The following is a 20,432-nucleotide window of genomic DNA, read 5'->3' on the forward strand; positions in this document are numbered from 1 at the left end:
AATCTAACCCTGAGCCTAACCCTAACCTTAAATCTAATCCTAACCCTAACCCTAACCCAAACCCGAACCGCCAACTGGGAAGGCCGCTCATTGCAGTCATTGGCCGATATGATCACATTGTGGCGGACACGAAAGCACTGACGTGGTGACATCACCCCGCACACCAAGTGGGGATGGGCCACGCCAGGGAGAGAGGCGTGGCCTCACGATATACACGGGACGCGCAGCCCTGAGCAGCTTTGTGCTGCAGTTTGAGTACTTTGAATAAAGACTTTTATGAACCGCGTTGTCCGCGTGCTCCTTGCGTAAACATTGGCGCGCGCAGCATCGCGCTTTAACATGATATATCGCTGCTCTATGATTGTCTCTTTCTTGTTTGAAGGAGGTAATTTATATTCGTATTTTCTCCGTTAATAATTTATTACCGCGATATTACCATATAGAAAAGTTGTCAGAAATGACAAGATATAATCGATTCTGAGGGGAAAAATTGTGTACAAATTTATGGGCAATTTGTAAAAAAAAAAAAAGGAATCCGATTACCTGGCAGGGATTTTAAAAGTCATTTTTTCATTACTTGGTGTATTTTATCCACAAACAACGGTACCCGCCCTACAGGCGGGGGGCTTCAATTGGGAGGCCCAAATGAAAAGGCAATTTAAACGATTTATATAATCATCCATGAAATCATATCACACGCAAATCATCAAAATCTAAACAGTATTTGTAGAATTTCAATAAAAGCCACATCACTGTTCATATCGGTAAATATTATTCCATCGTGTTTGGGAAAATTGGAAAACCAATATAGCCTATTTTACTCCCGGGGGTCCCAGGATTACCCACCCTAAATTTCGTTGCGATCGGTTCAGCTGTTTTTGCGGTACCTGAGAACAGATGGACAGACGGACAGACAATCATTTGGTGAATCATAGTAAGATGAAGGAATTCATCAACAACAACAACAACAACAGACATTTTAAGCCTATTTCCCCTGCTAGAGCGGGGGTTAGCCTTGCGGTCCCCATGACAATCTTCTCCATTTTCCCTATTTTCTGCATCTCCCCTTGTTAACCCCCTTGCCCGCATTTCTTCTTCCACCACCTTTAGCCAAGTCTTTCTCGGTCTTCCCCGTCCTCTACTTCCTTCTTCATTCATTTCCATCACTTTTCTCAACCAGTCACTTTCATCCTTTCTCAACACATGACCAAACCATCTCAACCTGTTTCTCTTCACAGCATCAATCACAGGCTCTAGTCCCATCATCTTTCGCAATTCATAATTTGTCTTCCTCTCTCTCAACGATACTCCGCACATCCACCGAACCATTCGCATTTCCAGCCTACGTTGCTGCTCTACGTTCATTACCCATGTCTCGCTCCCATAAATCATAACACTTCTCACACGTGCAGCATACACCTTTCCCTTCAGCTTCAACGACACTCCCCTCCTCGTCAGCATGCCACTCAGTTCCTGAAACTACTTCCATGCACATCTCACTCCAGCAACCGTTACCGAGTCTGATCCGCCTTCTCCATTCAGCACGTCTCCTCGGTAACAAAATGTTTTCACACCTTCCAGCTTCACGCCGTCTCCAAGATCCAACTCAACATTTCCTCCATCTGCAGCTCCCTCTGTGCACACCTTACATTTGAATGTAGCTGCCACACTGGTTAATGACCCTCTCAGACCACTACATTTTTGATGAGACCCACTCAGCGCACATTGTACATTGAATGGAATTCACTCCGACACCCTTCCTGCACACAGCACACGGCCACTTCCCAGTTCTTTCCACCTCACCACATGCTTTACCACTTGCCATCACCTTCGTCTTTCCGATATTCACCTTCAGACCTTTTGTCTCCATACATTCCTTCCACTTGTTCATCTTTTCCTTCAGTCCATCCATACTTTCCACAATCAACACCAGATCATCTGCATACAACTCCCATGGTAAACCCTCCTTTACGTTCTGAGCCAGCACCTCCATCACAGCTACAAATAGTAGTGGACTTAGTACCGACCCCTGATGCACTCCCGCCTTCACCTCAAACTCACCACTGTTCCCGTCCTTCGTCCTTACAGCTGTGCGCGCTCTCGTACATTGCCATCACTACTCTGATCAACCATTCCTCCACTCCTAACTTCCTCAATGCCCATGTCACTACTTCACATGGAACCCTATCGAATGCTTTCTCCAGATCAATAAACTCAAGAAACAACTTCTTCTTCTTCTCCATGTACTTCTGCAACTGCCTTACAATAAAAAGCACGTCTGTCGTTCCTGTTCCTGGCATAAATCCAAACTGCATTTCCTCAATCTTCACTTTCTTCTTTATCCTCCTCTCCAACACCCTTTCCAATACCTTCATTCCATGCTCCAATAACTTTATCGCTCGGTACGAGCCACAGTCCAGAGGGTCACCATTTCCCCTTGTATAGAGGGACGAGGGTACTTAGTTCCCAATCCACTGGAATGCGGCCTTCTTTCACCACCAGATTACAGATCTCTGTCATTCTCTTCACACCCCAATTTCCCGCTGCCTTCAACATATCTACCACAACTCCCGTCGGCCCTCCCGCTTTTCTACTCTTCATTGCTTTTATCGCTTCCTCAACTTCCTTCTCAGTTATTTTCTCTGCCGGTCCTAAAACTGGGTTACTCTCTATGTTGCCATCCCATTCATTCTCTGTATTCAACAGCATTTCCATATATCTTTTCCATCTTCCTTTAATTCCATCTGGGTCCACAACGATTTGTCCCACTTCATCCTTCAAGCAACTCAACCCCATCACATCACACCTCTCTTTCGCTATCTGCTTTGCAATCCTGAATACCGCTCTCTGACCCTCTTCCGAATCCAAGCGTTCTCCGAACATTTTCCTACATGCCTCCTGTGCCTTTTCTACCTCTTTCTTTGCAGCCTTCTTGGCTGCCTTATAACTTTCATGCTCTGCTTTTTCTGCCCCCGTACCCTTCGCCTTCTGCCACCCCTTGAACTTCTTCCTCTTCTCGTCAATCCTCTTTACAAACTTCATCATCCCACCACCGTGTTTCCGAATGCCTCGGTGGTCCTTTTGTCCATCCACATACCTCACCAACGGCTCCCAACAGACTATCTTTCATTGACATCCAACTACTTTCAAGCTCAACCACATCATCCTCTACCCTACTCAGCCTCTCTTTTAATGCCTCCCTCACTGTCACCTCTTTCAACCTCCACACCTTCATTCTCTGTTGGTACTTCACCTGCCGAGCTCTCCTCGCACCTTTCACCCTTATGTCGCAGACAACCAAGTGGCGCTGTGAAACAGCCTCCTCCCCCGGGATCACCTTTGTATCCTAGAGATGCCCCCTATCTCTGGGCACCCTTGCCACACAAACTTGTATTTCTGTCCCTGCCTACCCTTCGCCATTCTCACACCACTTCCCTTCCATCTCGTCTCTTGCACACAACATATGTCCACTCTTCTTCTGACAAATACTTCCACCACTTCTGATCTCCCTGTCATTGTCCCTACATTCCATGTCCCAACCCTCAGAAACCGATCTCCACGTCGGGCATCAGACGTTTCGTCGTCATAAATGGAGTGATTTCCACCCTTGCTTCGATCGGGTTCCCCACCTTGAGTTTTGACGAGAGGGAGTGGGGTCCTCCACGGGGTACTTCGGGCTGTACCCTGCCCATATGGCCACATGTAGGTGTAATTGTCATGGTTCTCTTTTTGAGGCAATGTTTTATGGCCGGATGCCCTTCCTGACGCCATCCCTTTTCGTCGCCTCTTCTGACACGCAGGGATACGGTGTACCTATGTCCTATTCTAAACCGGGGTACACACCTGGCGAAAGAGTTCATCGATTGTTGTTTATTTGTTTTCTTCTTTGTTTTATAAAATAGTAATGCCTAATGGCCAGACAAGTATAAAAAAAGTGTGAAGATTTCAGAAATATACCGTAGATTAATTATACATGTGATTGGTCGTTGTTTAGTATTATAACAACAACAACAACTTCTAATCCGTTTATTTCGAGTTTTTATTTATTTCGAAGCAAAATCTTATTGCCTTGCGCAACAACAACAACAAATATTTTGGAAAGAAGAATAAAATTTATGTTAAACCATTTTGAATTGCAAGCATGAGGGATGCCGCTGCGAGCCGGATATTTATTATTCACAATTTAAATTTTCAACGAGGTAAATCGCTGACATTAATGAGCGACGAAGACGCGACTTTTGAAAGGGGATGAAATGTGTTCATGAGGAAGAAGAGGAGTAACGCGTGTTCATCAAACCGCCACAAACGAGGGCACAAACCTCTGATCTCTTCAACCACTGGATAGCGCATCGCCCACTGAACGTAACACACACAACTGACGCTGCCGCACACACAGGTCGGCCATCTTACCACTCGCATCGTATGCGGATGCGTCAGGAGTCAGGGAGTGAACAACACGTAATTTGTATGCAATTCCCAACTAAGCTCGCTACTTTCCTTCAGATCTGGACTTTATATCAAATCCCTTATACTATAGTTTCAAATTGTATTCTCGTAATAGAGGCCTACATCAACATCGACTTGTTTAATCATCAAAAAAATGTCCCCCACTACACCAAGTCCCAATCATTTGCTTCCTCCTTCAAAACAATACAATGCTATTAATGTTGCAGCATTTTGCAGACGAGATCAGTAATGGCATCCACTAACAGTTCTTATTCAATGGTAATTTGTTTTCTTTGCTGAATAAAAGTAATTTTAAAAAGGTAATTACTTTCTCGTGATTTATTTCCATTCTTATTTCTTGTCAGAAGTAAACTCTTTTCAGTAGTAAATGGGGGGGGGGGGGGGCATGAAGGAATCTTAAAAATAATTTAAGGAATACATGCACTGTTATGGCAATAAAAGGCAATTTGTAAGGCAAAAAGTACAGTTGTGGCAATAAAAGGCAATTTGTAAGGCAAAAAGTACTGTTATGGCAATAAAAGGCAATATGTAAGGCAAAAAGTACTGTTATGGCAATAAAAGGCAATATGTAAGGCAAAAAGTACAGTTGTGGCAATAAAAGGCAATATGTAAGGCAAAAAGTACAGTTGTGGCAATAAAAGGCAATTTGTAAGGCAAAAAGTACAGTTGTGGCAATAAAAGGCAATATGTAAGGCAAAAAGTACAGTTGTGGCAATAAAAGGCAATATGTAAGGCAAAAAGTACAGTTGTGGCAATAAAAGGCAATTTGTAAGGCAAAAAGTACAGTAGTGGCAATAAAAGGCAATATGTAAGGCAAAAAGTACAGTTGTGGCAATAAAAGGCAATATGTAAGGCAAAAAGTACAGTTGTGGCAATAAAAGGCAATATGTAAGGCAAAAAGTACAGTTGTGGCAATAAAAGGCAATATGTAAGGCAAAAAGTACAGTTGTGGCAATAAAAGTCAATTTTTAAGGCAAAACGTACAGTTGTGGCAATAAAAGGCAATTTTTAAGGCAAAAAGTACAGTTGTGGCAATAAAAGGCAATATGTAAGGCAAAAAGTACAGTTGTGGCAATAAAAGGCAATATGTAAGGCAAAAAGTACAGTTGTGGCAATAAAAGGCAATTTGTAAGGCAAAAGGTACAGTTGTGGCAATAAAAGGCAATATGTAAGGCAAAAAGTACAGTTGTGGCAATAAAAGGCAATATGTAAGGTAAAAAGTACAGTTGTGGCAATAAAAGGCAATATGTAAGGCAAAAAGTACAGTTGTGGCAATAAAAGGCAATTTGTAAGGCAAAAAGTACAGTTGTGGCAATATGTAAGGCAATATGTAAGGCAAAAAGTACAGTTGTGGCAATGAAAGGCAATTTGTAAGGCAAAAAGTACAGTTGTGGCAATAAAAGGCAATATGTAAGGCAAAAAGTACAGTTGTGGCAATAAAAGGCAATTTGTAAGGCAAAAAGTACAGTTGTGGCAATAAAAGGCAATATGTAAGGCAAAAAGTACAGTTGTGGCAATGAAAGGCAATTTGTAAGGCAAAAAGTACAGTTGTGGCAATGAAAGGCAATTTGTAAGGCAAAAAGTACAGTTGTGGCAATGAAAGGCAATTTGTAAGGCAAAAAGTACAGTTGTGGCAATGAAAGGCAATTTGTAAGGCAAAAAGTACAGTTGTGGCAATGAAAGGCAATTTGTAAGGCAAAAAGTACAGTTGTGGCAATGAAAGGCAATTTGTAAGGCAAAAAGTACAGTTGTGGCAATAAAAGGCAATTTGTAAGGCAAAAAGTACAGTTGTGGCAATGAAAGGCAAATTGTAAGGCAAAAAGTACAGTTGTGGCAATGAAAGGCAAATTGTAAGGCAAAAAGTACAGTTGTGGCAATGAAAGGCAAATTGTAAGGCAAAAAGTACAGTTGTGGCAATGAAAGGCAATTTGTAAGGCAAAAAGTACAGTTGTGGCAATAAAAGGCAATTTGTAAGGCAAAAAGTACAGTTGTGGCAATGAAAGGCAAATTGTAAGGCAAAAAGTACAGTTGTGGCAATGAAAGGCAATTTGTAAGGCAAAAAGTACAGTTGTGGCAATGAAAGGCAATTTGTAAGGCAAAAAGTACAGTTGTGGCAATGAAAGGCAATTTGTAAGGCAAAAAGTACAGTTGTGGCAATGAAAGGCAAATTGTAAGGCAAAAAGTACAGTTGTGGCAATGAAAGGCAAATTGTAAGGCAAAAAGTACAGTTGTGGCAATGAAAGGCAATTTGTAAGGCAAAAAGTACAGTTGTGGCAATGAAAGGCAATTTGTAAGGCAAAAAGTACAGTTGTGGCAATGAAAGGCAATTTGTAATTGATCGTCCTTTGGCAACGTTGCTATTTAAAGGAGTACAATTGTACTGGTACAATGAGCTATCAACTGAGGCTATTCTCATTACAGCGACTTGCCACAGGGGGACTCAAGTTGCATTTAATATGCCTACATTTGCTGTGGCTCTTTGACTTGCAAGCTTTTGGTTTGCATTGACAAAGTCACTAGATGTAGTGATTTAGATAAAATATCTAAAAGGTTATCCTGTGCGTCCATCCATGGTAATAGGATGCGGGTAGTTTCCTTGTTCATGAAAGCTGCTAATAGTTCGAACTACTCATGCCTAAATAACATGAGATTTGACAATTATTGTTTGCGTAGTTTGGGTCCTGTTATCTTCTCGGTGAAGCACTTGGCAAGGTGATGCATCCGGATCTTGATGTAACATGCTGCAATGCACTTGATAAGCACAAAAACGTGATCGTGGTCTGGCGGACAGTCGAACATGTGATCGTTCAGCTGTGCAAACAAACATTGAGATCCGACATCATGCAGAACGGCCGTCGATAGGGCAGATGCAATCCCTTCGGACCGAGGTAGAGCACCGTCTGTTGTACGGAGCAGTCTCTGGAGGCATCGCTCAGTAGGTTTGCACACCTTCACCACATCATCAGAAGATTTGATAAGGCCACCCCGATTCTTTCTCTTCAAGAGGCGTCCACCAGTATCCATCCGTCCATTGCTTGAGCTCCGAGTCCAGACTCTTCAATGACAAGGTGACTAGATCTAGAGTCGAGACTCTTCAATGACAAGGTGACTAGATCTAGAGTCCAGACTCTTCAATGACAATGTGACTAGATCTAGAGTCTAGACTCTTCAATGACAAGGTGACTAGATCTAGAGTCCAGACTCTTCAATGACAATGTGACTAGATCTAGAGTCGAGACTCTTCAATGACAATGTGACTAGATCTAGAGTCCAGACTCTTCAATGACAATGTGACTAGATCTAGAGTCTAGACTCTTCAATGACAATGTGACAAGATCTAGAGTCCAGACTCTTCAATGACAATGTGACTAGATCTAGAGTCCAGACTCTTCAATGACAATGTGACTAGATCTAGAGTCTAGACTCTTCAATGACAATGTGACTAGATCTAGAGTCTAGACTCTTCAATGACAAGGTGACTAGATCTAGAGTCTAGACTCTTCAATGACAAGGTGACTAGATCTAGAGTCCAGACTCTTCAATGACAATGTGACTAGATCTAGAGTCTAGACTCTTCAATGACAAGGTGACTAGATCTAGAGTCCAGACTCTTCAATGACAATGTGACTAGATCTAGAGTCTAGACTCTTCAATGACAATGTGACTAGATCTAGAGTCCAGACTCTTCAATGACAATGTGACTAGATCTAGAGTCCAGACTCTTCAATGACAATGTGACAAGATCTAGAGTCCAGACTCTTCAATGACAATGTGACTAGATCTAGAGTCCAGACTCTTCAATGACAATGTGACTAGATCTAGAGTCTAGACTCTTCAATGACAATGTGACTAGATCTAGAGTCCAGACTCTTCAATGACAATGTGACTAGATCTAGAGTCTAGACTCTTCAATGACAAGGTGACTAGATCTAGAGTCCAGACTCTTCAATGACAATGTGACTAGATCTAGAGTCTAGACTCTTCAATGACAAGGTGACTAGATCTAGAGTCCAGACTCTTCAATGACAATGTGACTAGATCTAGAGTCCAGACTCTTCAATAACAATGTGACTAGATCTAGAGTCCAGACTCTTCAATGACAAGGTGACTAGATCTAGAGTCTAGACTCTTCAATGCCAATGTGACTAGATCTAGAGTCCAGACTCTTCAATGACAAGGTGACTAGATCTAGAGTCTAGACTCTTCAATGCCAATGTGACTAGATCTAGAGTCTAGACTCTTCAATGACAAGGTGACTAGATCTAGAGTCTAGACTCTTCAATGCCAATGTGACTAGATCTAGAGTCTAGACTCTTCAATGCCAATGTGACTAGATCTAGAGTCCAGACTCTTCAATGACAATGTGACTAGATCTAGAGTCTAGACTCTTCAATGACAATGTGACTAGATCTAGAGTCTAGACTCTTCAATGACAATGTGACTAGATCTAGAGTCCAGACTCTTCAATGACAAGGTGACTAGATCTAGAGTCTAGACTCTTCAATGCCAATGTGACTAGATCTAGAGTCTAGACTCTTCAATGACAAGGTGACTAGATCTAGAGTCTAGACTCTTCAATGCCAATGTGACTAGATCTAGAGTCCAGACTCTTCATTGACAATGTGACTAGATCTAGAGTCTAGACTCTTCAATGCCAATGTGACTAGATCTAGAGTCCAGACTCTTCAATGACAAGGTGACTAGATCTAGAGTCTAGACTCTTCAATGCCAATGTGACTAGATCTAGAGTCTAGACTCTTCAATGACAAGGTGACTAGATCTAGAGTCTAGACTCTTCAATGCCAATGTGACTAGATCTAGAGTCCAGACTCTTCAATGACAATGTGACTAGATCTAGAGTCCAGACTCTTCAATGACAAGGTGACTAGATCTAGAGTCTAGACTCTTCAATGACAAGGTGACTAGATCTAGAGTCTAGACTCTTCAATGCCAATGTGACTAGATCTAGAGTCCAGACTCTTCAATGACAATGTGACTAGATCTAGAGTCCAGACTCTTCAATGACAAGGTGACTAGATCTAGAGTCTAGACTCTTCAATGCCAATGTGACTAGATCTAGAGTCTAGACTCTTCAATGCCAAGGTGACTAGATCTAGAGTCTAGACTCTTCAATGCCAAGGTGACTAGATCTAGAGTCTAGACTCTTCAATGACAAGGTGACTAGATCTAGAGTCTAGACTCTTCAATGCCAATGTGACTAGATCTAGAGTCCAGACTCTTCAATGACAATGTGACTAGATCTAGAGTCCAGACTCTTCAATGACAATGTGACTAGATCTAGAGTCCAGACTCTTCAATGACAATGTGACTAGATATAGAGTCGAGACTCTTCAATGACAATGTGACTAGATCTGGAGTCCAGACTCTTCAATGACAATGTGACTAGATATAGAGTCGAGACTCTTCAATGACAATGTGACTAGATCTGGAGTCCAGACTCCAGATCTAGTCACATTGTCATTTGTGTAAAAGTGTAATCAGATCTAGATCCGATTACACTTTTACACCGTAATTTTGTGCATTTTTTTTACAGATTTTTATTCTTCACTTACAATTAAGTAATAATTCATACTTAGCTCCACGCAAATCTGTGGTTTTGCAAGCTATTTGTTTTAAAGTAGCCTAACTAGGGCATGCCCGTACTATATATAAGCTAGGACGTGCCCGTACGTGGGTGCCCGTTCCTTGCCAAAAAAAAAAAAAAAAAAAAATTTGTGTAGGGGTGTGTGTGTGTAAACATCCTAGGGCGTGCCCGTACGTGGGTGCAAAAAAACATGCGTGCAAACAACAACAACAAAAAAAAACTTTGAAACCACGTGGCAGTAACGACCACAGAACCCCCCCCCCCCTCTATTTACATGAATGGTTTGGTCCATTCGCAACGACCACAGAACCCCCCCCTCTATTTACATGCAATGGTTTGGTCCAAAGCGAACGGCTTGCAGTGTTTGGTAAAGAAATCGCCATAGCTCGGTAACTACTTGTCCGATTAATTTCAAACCTTGAAAAGGCACATCCTCGGGTCCCCAGCAATATACCTGGCAAGTTTCAAGTATATCGGACCGGTAGTTGTCGAGAAACAGCGGTCACAGACAAACATACACACATACACACATACACACAGAGATTACTGGAATTATAGATAGACTAGGGCATGCCCGTACTATATATAAGCTAGGACGTGCCCGTACGTGGGTGCCCGTTCCTTGCCAAAAAAAAAAAAAAAAAAAATTTGTGTAGGGGTGTGTGTGTGTAAACATCCTAGGGCGTGCCCGTACGTGGGTGCAAAAAAACATGCGTGCAAACAACAACAACAAAAAAAAACTTTGAAACCACGTGGCAGTAACGACCACAGAACCCCCCCCCCTCTATTTACATGAATGGTTTGGTCCATTCGCAACGACCACAGAACCCCCCCCTCTATTTACATGCAATGGTTTGGTCCAAAGCGAACGGCTTGCAGTGTTTGGTAAAGAAATCGCCATAGCTCGGTAACTACTTGTCCGATTAATATGAAACCTTGAAAAGGCACATCCTCGGGTCCCCAGCAATATACCTGGCAAGTTTAAAGTATATCGGACCGGTAGTTGTCGAGAAACAGCGGTCACAGACAAACATACACACATACACACATACACACATACACACATACACACATACACACATACACACATACACACATACACACATACACACAGAGATTAATGGAATTATAGATAGATAACGAATCAAAATTATATATGAACGCGCCAGGAGGGTGAACGCGAGCTTTCTTGGAGAATCAATGCGAGTGGTTAAGATGGCGGCGTTTGGCGTCAGATCGATCAGCCAATGCGCTATCCAGTGGTTGTAGAGATCGGTGGCACAAACCCACGTCATCGGATGTCGATGTCAGAGCTTCTCCTTTCCTTCCTCATTAAGTCGCAATGATTAATTTTGATGAAGGACAAAAAGGTTGGAGGATGCGGGCATCGATCCCGCTACCTCTCGCATGCTAAGCGAGCGCTCTACCATTTGAGCTAATCCCCCGTTGCTGAATATAAGCGATTGTGGATCTGTTTAATATTCCAAAATGGCGGGCCACGGGTACATGCCCCGCCCATGTCAGGTACGGTGCTTGCCATTGGCTGATTCAATTATAGAATTAGCATACGTAAGTTTATATGACACCTCCCCTTTTAATTTTCCATAAAATTGAACATAACCAAAGTAGACCAACACAACTGAGATAGAGGCTATCGATGAAAGAGAATAACATGAAATGAGAAATGCTGTGAATCTGCCCCAAGTTACTGTTACACCATGGTTCATGTCTCATTGGGAGCCACAGCCCAAGCCAGGTCGAAAATCCCATAGAAAGAAAATAGGCCAAATCCCATAGGAAATTGGACCATTAGGATCGACTGGTTTCAATTAGGAAAGTGAAATACTGGACAAGTAGAAAATACCAATGAAAAACCAGTCGATCAATGGGACTAGAAAGGGAAAAAGGAACCAGTAGGATACCCATAGGCCAATGGGACCAGAGTCCAATAGAATCCCAATAGGTCAATGGGACCAGTGGAATACCAATAGGTCAATGGGACCATTAGTAGACCAACAGAATACTGATATATAAATGAACAGAATTGCAAATAAATCAATTGACATATCAAAATTGAAAATTAAAAACCCAAACCAGGACTTCAACCCAAGCCCTCCGGTGATCCATACCAGTGCTCTGCCATCTGAGCTATCTGAGAGGGAATATGTCGATTGGGAATACCAATAGGTCAATGGGACCAGTGGAAGACCAGTTCCACATCTAGAACCAGTTAATCGACTGCCATAAATGCCCTGCCGTTTTGTAAATAACTCGCTTCACACAACCAGGCGGGATTGTGTCAGGACAAATAATATAGGTCGAGGACGGGCGGGGATGGTGGGAGATGGCGTTATTTAAAAAGAAAGGTTTATTTGAGAGGTGTGTACTTGGTGTGTTCCCAGGTGAGGAATGTCGAGGTGCAAGAAAAGAAGGTAAGACGGGCGATCCGGAGGATTATTGCTAATAATCTTGTTATGAATTTGGTAGAGCAACATCTAGAGCTAGGTAGATCTGAATAGGTAGGTATTCGGCTGTCGTGACAGGGACTCTACATGTAATAAGTTATTGATGTTTAGGCGTTTGTCGGGGTAAGATGTATGATTGTGGATCTACCTGGAGATTCGAGTGTTAAATAGTGAGGGGTTAAAGGTAACGCCCCTGTGAGTCTCACCTAGTAGTCAAACCTTTGTCCATTATGGCACTGCAAACCACATAAACATTAGTTAGGTCCTTAGCGCAACATTAAATAATTCCTTTCCCTGACAATGACTTCGTAATAAATGGACACCACCAGGCCAAAAACACCGCCACCGTTTACACCTCCAAGGCCTACAAACCTCGCCTGGCACGTGTTACACAAGGACCGCGGGGGTCGGTGAGCGAGAGTGGAGCATGCCGCAGAGGGCGTGGCCGGGGCGAGCCGGCGAGTTGGGAGGCTGTGATTGGCTGAGGAGTGCGCGAATGTGACGTCATCGGCCACCAATATATGCGACGGTCAGACGCCATTTCGGGCAGTCGGCAGTTGACACACGGCGACACACGGCAAGACACGGCAGCACACGCAGTTCGGAGCAGTTCGTTGCAGTTCGAGGTTCGTTCGTCGCAGTTCGTTGGCAGTTGGCACCAAACAGTTGGCACTTGGCTGCCAGCACTCCCAAAAGAGAGTCAAGTGGAGTTCGCTTGCTTTGTGCAGCTTACGTTGGACCTTTGGTGCACGGACCTTGTGGAGATCGACCTCGTGTGGAGCTGCTGGCCACGCGTCGGACGCGTGGTGCTTGGAGCGAGGCCTTGTGGAATTTGGAGCGAAAGGACCTCGTGGTGTGCGATCGGGGACGACAAGGACGAGATAAGGCCGTACCCGCGAATACACTGTGCATAAACTAAAAAGACGTGTTATTTTCGTATTCACCTCCCTCGTATCGTGTTTGATATCTGTTGTGTCTGGGATCCCAATTTAGGCTTATTCGATTTATTAGTATTACCGGCGCGGGCTTTTTCACTGTCTTTACTTTTCAATAATAAATCCTTGTATTATTTTCTGTATATATCTGAACGCAGTTTCCTGGGTGTTTGATTGTAATAGATAAGGCGGCGGGGGGGGGGGGGGGGGAGCTTCGCCGTGCGCCATTCCGCGCGCTTAACTTTGTGTTGAGCTTGAATCCGCCATTGAGTTTTCGCCTCGGGAGTTAAAGTCTCGCAAATCGGCCATCCGTAACTGTGGTGTTAATCACAGTTGCGTAACAAGTGGTGTCAGGAGTGGGATTTGAACCCGTCGGACAAATTTTTTTGTCCGCGGCGAGACATCGACACGGTCGGGCGTACATTGCGCCCGACGTTCGAACGCAAGATTTTTATAGTAGAGGCGGAGAAATTTAATAATCAATGGGCAAACGGAGCGCGATATCGCGTCTTCGTCAAATTTAAATTGTGTTTTTGGAATTGAAATAAATACGCGCGCGGGGAACGACCTTCCGAAAAGCGGATGTCGGAGGTCGACGAAATGGAAGTACGCAGCGAGACCTCCGTCAGCGTCGGGAGTGAGCCGGAAATAGGGGAATTTGATGTAGAGGTGAGCCTTGGAGCCTCCCTCGTCCCGAGCACCAACTTATGCCCCTCCCCTACCGGGGAGTCGGGAACAAATGGGACGGCCCCGAGAGACGACCAGGCTTTAATGAAATTTTTAAAGGAATTAATGGGAGGAATGGAAAGAAAAATGGAGTCCCAGGGGAAGGAATGTAGGGAAGGAATGAAGGGAATGAGTGATCGATTGGAGGAACAAATTGAAGGGATGGAAAATAAAATGAGTAAGGAGATGGGAGGAATGGAAAGAAAAATGGAGTCGCAGGGGAAGGAATGGAGGGAAGGACTGAAGGACATGAGTGACCAAATTAATGGATTAAAAAGGGAAATGGCAATTGTGGTAAGTGTACAGGTGAGCGGAGAATGTCCACAGTTCGATGGGGAATGTGTACAGGTAGATGGGGAATGCCTGCAGGTAAACGTGGAGTGTCCACAGGTGAGCGGGGAAGGAAATTTGGAATGTGAGAGTTGTAATGGGGAATGTTTCCCACATTCTGGCCTGGTTGTTTATCGGGACCGTGTGGATGTCACAACACCCCAACCGGGGGATGAATTTGGAATTGTGCAGCACCAGGGCGGTGGTGCGGAGCAAGAGGGGGTAGAGTTTTTGGGGGTCCATGCGATAGAGCCGGACCGGGTATTTATTGGGGATATTGATCAAAGCCTGGCGGGGCCAAGAATGATTTGTGGAAATGATGAGGATGGGGATGATTTGATCCAGCGGCTGGAGACCTGTGACAGTCCCATGGAGGTAGAGCTTGTTCAGGCCCAAAGGAGCCTGGGAGATGAGGTGAGTTGGTCCGAGGAGGTGGTTGGAATGACCGAGGGGACGCTCATTGTACACTGCTATTTGGAAACAGAGGCTCCAAAATTGGACAACCAGTTGGGGGAGTGTGTTGGCTCCGGGCTGGATTTGGATCTTGGAGGATCGGGAGATAGAGCTTCTGGAGATTTGGTCCCTGTAGGGAATTTGGATCAACTGCAGGGAGGGGCAGAACAACCGGTGGTAGAGGTTGTTCCCTGCAGCTGCGGTTTGGCAGTGGGAATGAAAATTTGTAAAATAAAATTACAATGGGAAATTGATTTGGAGCAGCCATGGTGGGGATTGGTCCCCGGGCTGCGGGATTTGGACATGGAGAGGTCATGGGTGATGGCCTCGGGCAAAAGTTGCCCCTTTCAAAATTTGGGTATGCCGGCCAGCTGGGGGCTGTGATGGCGAGATTTGAACGTGGGGTCCAGCCTTGGGTGTCGAGGTACGGCCTGGGTCCCACGGGGGGTCTGGTGGAGTGTGGCGTCCCTTGTCCGTCGGGGCGCCGTCCGAGCCGGCGGCTCGGGCCGGCAGGGTCACCGGACCCTGGTGGGGGTTAAGACCTCCAGGGAGGTCCGAGGTGGTTTCTCAAGCCTGGGATGGCAAATATTGAGGACCACTAGGGGGAGGTGTTGTGGGTCGCGCTTTGGTGGTGGCACTGCGGACAGCCAACTTGGGACTGATGTGGTGACCACCCGGGCATGCGGCCTGGCACTCTCCTCCAGGGACTCTGGGACAACCAGCATGTGGTGACCTGGCATGGTGGTTGGTCTATGGACGCGGGTCAAACCGAATGGACAGGGATGGAGATAGCCTGCCGGACAACCATTGGGGCATCTGTGGAACGTGATGGTGTGAGTGACCTTCCACAGATGCTCCGTTATGATTTATGGACTCTCGGGTTGGGAAGAGAGCCATGGGGATGTGAATCGGGAGATGTGTAACGAGCCGAGCATACGGGGCCATGCTCGGCTGGCAAGTGTGTGGAGAAGCGCCCTCCTTTGGTGGAAGTAGTGAATTGCGGACAAATTGGCACAGGTAATCTAAGGGTTAGATGCAAATTTAAGGGTGGATTTTGAAATGTCATGGTGGACACTGTACAGTGACGCCATTATTGATCCAGGTGTGTAGACCAAAGTGTTGGAGGCTGTGATGAAATTAATAGGGTAGCAAGACACAGCTTTCAACTGGTTGCGGGGGCAACTGTGCTGATATTTGGGACGCGGGATGATGGGGATGTAGTTGTGTAGCCTGAGGGTCAACGTGGTGCTGTGCGTGTCCGAGGTGTGTGGACCATGTCTTCTGGGTGGGTCTCCTGGTGGAGCATGGCTGTTGACTGGACCTTGGTGTGGTCAAGTGTGGGTGAGCACTGGGGGGCTGCAGTTCTGTAGTCGGACTGGGGGATGATGGGGAGGTGCAGGGGACGTGGCTGTAGGGATGCCACGCACTGCGACCGTGCCCCCCAGGGCCGAGGTTGTGTGTGCGGTAGTGTGTGTTGTGGCAGCAAGTGCTCACCACATTGAACAGCTGGGGCTGCTGCAGCTGTGTTCCTCGCAGGGGGGCCGAAGGATGGATGGTGGGTCGCACCCTTATGGACACTCATGGGCCATGTTGGCGTTTTGACTGCTCACCTTGTCCCGGTGACCCTTGCACGGTGGAGGTGCAGAGCTGTCGTGGCCATAGGTAGTTGTGTAGCGATGATCACCGTTGGATGCGGATCCACATACCTGCCAGTGTAGTGGGGACAAAAGAGAAATTTGGAAGTATTTGGTAGGCCCAATGTGAAATTTTGGGAATTGTATGGGTGGATGACACTCTTGAACCTGACCAACCTGCAACTACCTGCACTTGAGGTGAGTGTTTTGAGGAGTACTGTCCCAGGCTTCAGGACTTGCTTTGGAAATTGGGGACATGTAAATTGGAGTTGGGAGGCGGGTGAGAGTGATGACATGGCCGGTGAGGGGATGGAATGGGAGCCACATTGTCTTGTGGGTGGCGTATGTTTTTGTATTGTGGTTAGGTGTTTTGATGTGGTCGTGAGAGTGGAACCTGGAGAGTGAGTGATGATTATTGGAGATAATGAGGGGCGATACTTGTGCTTTTGGAAATGTGCTTTTGGAAATGTGTGATGGTTTAAATGTGAACTGGGGGATTTCACATGTGGCAGGCCATGGCAAGCCTTGTAACACCTTTTACACCAAGAATTGTACTGAATTGTGCTGAGTTGTGTGGAGAATTGAATGGCAGCGGGGGAGGAAGTGTGTTTTGGGGTCTTGTGGGTGGGGAAGGTGTGTGTGTCCGCAGGTACAGAGCAAGCTCTGAGGAGCGATGCCTGCGGGCCCCCCTCTGCGGCAATTACCCCTGGCAGCCGGTGGTAACTGGAAATTGGAGCTCGTCGGTGGAGGGTCTGGTTGGGCGCCGCGGGGTGAGGAAGTCCCCCGGTGACCCGTGTTGCTGCGCGAAAGCAGGAGGCAAAGGAGCCTGGTGTGTGTGGAGACCCTCACCGGCGAGGTAACGGCGGAAAGGGGCTGTTGGGCTGTCACGGGGCCAAGAGGTAAAGGGGGGGGGGGGGCAATGAACTTGTAAGTCGGTTGACTTGTTTTTGGGACTGCGGGCACCACAGCCTGATGCGCCCCCACCATCTTTTTGTGCGGTACCTCCCCGCTGCCTAGTTGAGGAATGCACACACACGTGAATGACATCAATGCCATGGTCCTGCAGGGGGTGTATTGAAATAAGTGCTTTGTTGATTTTTGAAATGCCTTGATGACCTATGGAATGAGAATGAGTGGTTAAGGGGTCTGTGTTGCATGAATGTGGGCGAAATCCACCGAGCCGTGTCACTCACCTGTAACATCTGGACAGGGCCCGTGGAAATTTAGGGGGATGCATTGGGGATGGCCCCGCGGGTAAGGTTGAGTCTTGTGGCATCCACCGGGGGACGCGGTCTGTAGACCGGGGTATGTACAAAGGTTAGAGTTTTGAGTTTGGAAAGATGGTTAAGTTTTGTGGTTAAGTTAGTGTTGTGTGTTGTTTGTTTCCTCCCTCCACAGGAACAACGAAGAAAATGTACATACTTGCATGATGGTTAAGGGGTTCAGCATGTGTTGCATGAATGTGTAGGTAGGTAGTATGCCGACTACAGAACTGCAGCCCCGTATCGTTAAGGAAGTGTAGGTAGGTAGTCCGACTCACTTCCCACAGCCCTTCCTGATTTATTTCATAGGTTAATTAAGTGTGTGACAGTAAGTGTTAAGGCTGGAATGGTAGCCCTGCGGTGAACCTTGCAGGAGCTACGGTTCCAGGGGGGGGGGCTGTGTTATGAATTTGGTAGAGCAACATCTAGAGCTAGGTAGATCTGAATAGGTAGGTATTCGGCTGTCGTGACAGGGACTCTACATGTAATAAGTTATTGATGTTTAGGCGTTTGTCGGGGTAAGATGTATGATTGTGGATCTACCTGGAGATTCGAGTGTTAAATAGTGAGGGGTTAAAGGTAACGCCCCTGTGAGTCTCACCTAGTAGTCAAACCTTTGTCCATTATGGCACTGCAAACCACATAAACATTAGTTAGGTCCTTAGCACAACATTAAATAATTCCTTTCCCTGACAATGACTTCGTAATAAATGGACACCACCAGGCCAAAAACACCGCCACCGTTTACACCTCCAAGGCCTACAAACCTCGCCTGGCACGTGTTACACAAGGACCGCGGGGGTCGGTGAGCGAGAGTGGAGCATGCCGCAGAGGGCGTGGCCGGGGCGAGCCGGCGAGTTGGGAGGCTGTGATTGGCTGAGGAGTGCGCGAATGTGACGTCATCGGCCACCAATATATGCGACGGTCGGACGCCATTTCGGGCAGTCGGCAGTTGACACACGGCGACACACGGCAAGACACGGCAGCACACGCAGTTCGGAGCAGTTCGTTGCAGTTCGAGGTTCGTTCGTCGCAGTTCGTTGGCAGTTGGCACCAAACAGTTGGCACTTGGCTGCCAGCACTCCCAAAAGAGAGTCAAGTGGAGTTCGCTTGCTTTGTGCAGCTTACGTTGGACCTTTGGTGCACGGACCTTGTGGAGATCGACCTCGTGTGGAGCTGCTGGCCACGCGTCGGACGCGTGGTGCTTGGAGCGAGGCCTTGTGGAATTTGGAGCGAAAGGACCTCGTGGTGTGCGATCGGGGACGACAAGGACGAGATAAGGCCGTACCCGCGAATACACTGTGCATAAACTAAAAAGACGTGTTATTTTCGTATTCACCTCCCTCGTATCGTGTTTGATATCTGTTGTGTCTGGGATCCCAATTTAGGCTTATTCGATTTATTAGTATTACCGGCGCGGGCTTTTTCACTGTCTTTACTTTTCAATAATAAATCCTTGTATTATTTTCTGTATATATCTGAACGCAGTTTCCTGGGTGTTTGATTGTAATAGATAAGGCGGCGGGGGGGGGGGGGGGGGGGAGCTTCGCCGTGCGCCATTCCGCGCGCTTAACTTTGTGTTGAGCTTGAATCCGCCATTGAGTTTTCGCCTCGGGAGTTAAAGTCTCGCAAATCGGCCATCCGTAACTGTGGTGTTAATCACAGTTGCGTAACAATATTAATTAATTGTTCCCATGGAGTTCAACGGATGGATTGAAAGTGAGAGAACTGATTGGATGGATGTATTGAAGCACGGAGGGGCTGAAAACAGAGAAAGATAAACTCAAACGAGTCGAACGGGGATAGTTGGATCGAACTGAATGGGGATTGAAAGAGACAGTTGGAAATGGGGAAACAACACACCAGGAATACATAGACTAACTAACCACAACGCATGTTCCCATTCCCGGACGAACCCTCACACAATGGGCAAAGGTTTACCTTTATGGAGACTAAGAAATAACTGTTGTCGGGATTCCTATAGTGTGCATGCATATGCTCCCCCTGGGGGAACATTTTCCAAAAACACAACACATGTCAGCCTCCGCCACGGTCATATCAGTTACTCGCAAAAGTACCGGCGTTGCCGGGTAACAATGAGTCACTTCCTGACAGGAATATGATATACGCAATCTGGGTTCTTCACCTCGAGAGAATTTTAAAAACAGATCACAAGTACACTGGAGCAATGGCGCATCAGTAAAAATGACGCTCGGGGTGAGATGTCAAATTGCCGCCTCTCGTAACTTCCCATAAGTCTTTGAATGGTGTGTGTGTGTGTGTGTGTGTGTGTGTGTGTGTGTGTGTGTGTGTGTGTGTGTGTGTGTGTGTCTATGTGTCCCCGTGTGTGTGTCCCCGTGTGTGTGTGTCCGTGTGTGTGTGTCCGGTGTGTGTGTGTGTGTCCATGTGTCCCTGTGTGTGTGTGTGTGTGTGTGTGTGTGTGTGTGTGTGTGTGTCCGTATGTGTGTGTGTGGAGACCAAGGGTATATTCAATGGTGAAAATGATACTTAATTGAGAAATTCTATATAGGTACATTAATAGTTAGCTTGGCATA

At 46.0% G+C, this 20,432-nt stretch overlaps 1 non-coding gene across 1 annotated transcript; it reads right to left on the reverse strand.

Moving 5' to 3' along the window:
- Nucleotides 1-11,444: 11,444 nt before the first annotated feature.
- Nucleotides 11,445-11,517, reverse strand: TRNAA-AGC (transfer RNA alanine (anticodon AGC)). Its single transcript has one exon. It is a non-coding gene; the product is annotated as a tRNA-Ala (tRNA).
- Between the last annotated feature and the right edge of the window lie 8,915 nt (nucleotides 11,518-20,432).

This window comes from Myxine glutinosa, chromosome 11 (assembly GCF_964187855.1).
Source record: "Myxine glutinosa chromosome 11, kmMyxGlut1.1, whole genome shotgun sequence".
Lineage (NCBI taxonomy): Eukaryota > Metazoa > Chordata > Myxini > Myxiniformes > Myxinidae > Myxine > Myxine glutinosa.